The sequence below is a fragment of the Dipodomys ordii genome, unplaced genomic scaffold, assembly GCF_000151885.1.
Source record: "Dipodomys ordii isolate 6190 unplaced genomic scaffold, Dord_2.0 Scaffold1000002196, whole genome shotgun sequence".
NCBI classification, from domain to species: domain Eukaryota; kingdom Metazoa; phylum Chordata; class Mammalia; order Rodentia; family Heteromyidae; genus Dipodomys; species Dipodomys ordii.
This window is the reverse complement of record NW_012285813.1, coordinates 25,345-28,160: the sequence shown is the minus strand read 5'-3', so window position 1 is coordinate 28,160 and position 2,816 is coordinate 25,345.

The window sequence follows — 2,816 nt, the reverse complement described above, 5'->3', positions numbered from 1 at the left end:
CCCATGTGCTCCACAGTACCTGACTGCCACCATCAATTCATAGTCCCCTAGATCCAGTGCTGGGCTACCTGCACTACATCCTCCTTTTTGTGAGTTGGAAGCAGACCTGTGTGGGTTTGATTCTTCAACTGCCTACCTAACTTTGAGCATTGTTCTGGCTCAGTCTGTTGCTGGCTTCCTCCTTATCCACAGCAATGACTTCGGGCTGTCACAGAACAAATGTCCTCCAGGAGGTGTCGGACCTGGGGTCTTTCCTCTGCACACTGACTCTACTCCCCGAAATGACACACTGCAGCAACGTGAAGTAGACATAGAGTGAATTCAGTTTCTTAAAATCAGGGTCTGGCCAGATAGGTGGCAGTGAGGATCAGAGGCTCAGGATAGTGTTGTGCATTTGGACAATGTGATGCCTCCTCATCCTCTTTCCTTTAACTGTCTTAGCAGAGGGTAGTGGGGAAAGACTCACCAGACAGACTGACAATGAGTAACCATAACGGCCTACCCTGGGCATAGAGGGGCTTACCTAAGGGAGCTAGTTCCACAGTCCAAGTGGGAATGATCCTGACACAGCCTACATCCAGAATGAGAGGGTCACCTTGGGTCCCAGCCACATGGGGACGCTGAGCCAACTCCTCCAGGACAAATTCAACAAGTTACTGAGAGAGAGAGAGACAGAGTCAGAGACAGAGAGGGAAAGAGAGAGAGAGAGAGAGAGGGAGAGATTTACACTTAAGCAAGCTGCCGGTGGCACAGGCCTACAATGGTAACTACACATTGAGATATGAAGATCATGGTTCATAGCCAGCCAAGACAGGAATGTCTATAAGACGCTTATCTCCAAAGAACCACCAGAAAACCAGAAGTGGTGTTATGGCTCAAGTGGTAGAGCCCTAAACATGATCTGAGCAGCTTGTGGACAGTGCCCAGGCCCAGAGTTCAAGCCCCACGACTGACAATAAGTGGACTTCCCACCACAAGAAATGGACTGAATAGCACCCATTGTCCTAGGGAGCATGGCCGAGAAGTCAGGCCAAGCTTCCTGCCTCCTGGGGGTCATGAGTAGGTCACCCAGCTTTTCCGTGCCTCATTTGCCCCAGCTGCAAAGCTGAACAGTGAAGGATCCCCTTCCACATGAGGATAGGGTAAGGATGAAAGAGAGCCATGTTTTGTTTCATAATCCCATACCTGTAGTATGTTAAATAAGAGGCCCCTTCTGAGTCCTTTGCAGGTATCTTCTTATTATATGCTCACAGAATTGCCAAGAAACTTATCTGATGACCGTTGCCTCTATGCCTGGTCCTGCCCCAGATTTCCCCTTGTATTGATCCCTTGTTTCCTCACAACTGTCCTGTGAGGAGACTGAGGACCAATGGTTCCACGATGAACCCAGAGCTTCAACTGTGGTCAAAAATTGGCTGCTGTGGACTAAGAGTTTGGGACAGTAATCTAAACCGATGACTGAGCATGGCGCTACATATCTACCATCCCAACTACAGAGGACAAGGCATGGTGACACCTGCCTGTCATAGGAGTACCATGATCCAGACAAGCCTGAACATATATGGAGTCTCTAGCTCAGAAATGCCCAAGACAGAAAGGCTTGGCTCCCATGAAACAAGACCTGATTGGAAAGCCTAAGCTCTTGAGTTCAAACCCTAATATATCAAAAAGAATCTGAGGCCTGGTGCCAGAGGTTCATGCCTATACTGCTACCTACTCAGGATGCTGAGATCTGAAGATCACAGGTCAAGATTTAAAGTAGGGTTGGCCTTGCCCATCAGACGTCATGATGAGATGACCCAGAGTGTGACCCATGCCAATAAGGTCCATACTAACAGGGCTCACAACCTTAATAAATGCTAACCACGCTCTCTGTCCCTCTGGGGAGCCAACCACTAAGGGCCCCACCCCCAGGTCCTCCCGTGCTCCCTCTGCCACCAACGAGGCTAGACAGTTCCAGATCACAAAGATCCCTTGTTCTTATAATTTAAAGGTGCCGAGTCCCTTTCAAACGTCTCACCCTTCCAAGCCCCCAGACCTCAGCCACAAAATCCATGCACCCCCCCAAAGACAGCAGTTAGAAGTTACCAAAGGGTCCAGCACTCCTTGTAACAACCAACTTCTACACACACACACACACACACACACAGAGCCATCATAGGTGGCTCCTGTCTGTCATTCTAGTTATTCAGGAGGCTGAGATCTGAGGATCACTGTTCAAAGCCAGCCACTCAGGAAAGTTTGTGAAGCTCCTATCTACACTGAACCACCAAATAGCCACAGGTGGAGCTGTGGCTCAAGTGTCAGAGCTCTAGCTTTGAGCAAGATATCTCAGGGACAGCACCTAGGCCTTGAATTCAAGGCCCAGGCCATCTACCTCCAAACACACACAATCACAGACACCGACAGTCAGACAGACAGACACACACACACACACACAAAGGATAGCCCAAGGATTCTGCAGTCCCTGAGAACAGAAACATGAACTCCCTCAATTAGGATCAGATCCCACCCACTAGAAGGTGGCAGTACCAACATCAGACCCACTGTAGACAAAACATTGAGCCGCACATATATCTGCAATGTCTCATAGACCAGTATGACATTTCCTATCATGCACACTGCTATGTGGAAAACTTAGTCACCTCTTTTTTTGTTGTTGGTCAAGGTGTTTGAACTATGCTGTCCCTCAGCAATTCAGCTGAAGGTGAGCACTCTCCCACTTGAGCCAAAGCAACGCTTCCTGTTTTCTAGTGGTCTATCATCAAGTCTCACAGACTATTCTGCCCAAGCTGACTTGTAACCACGGTCCTCAC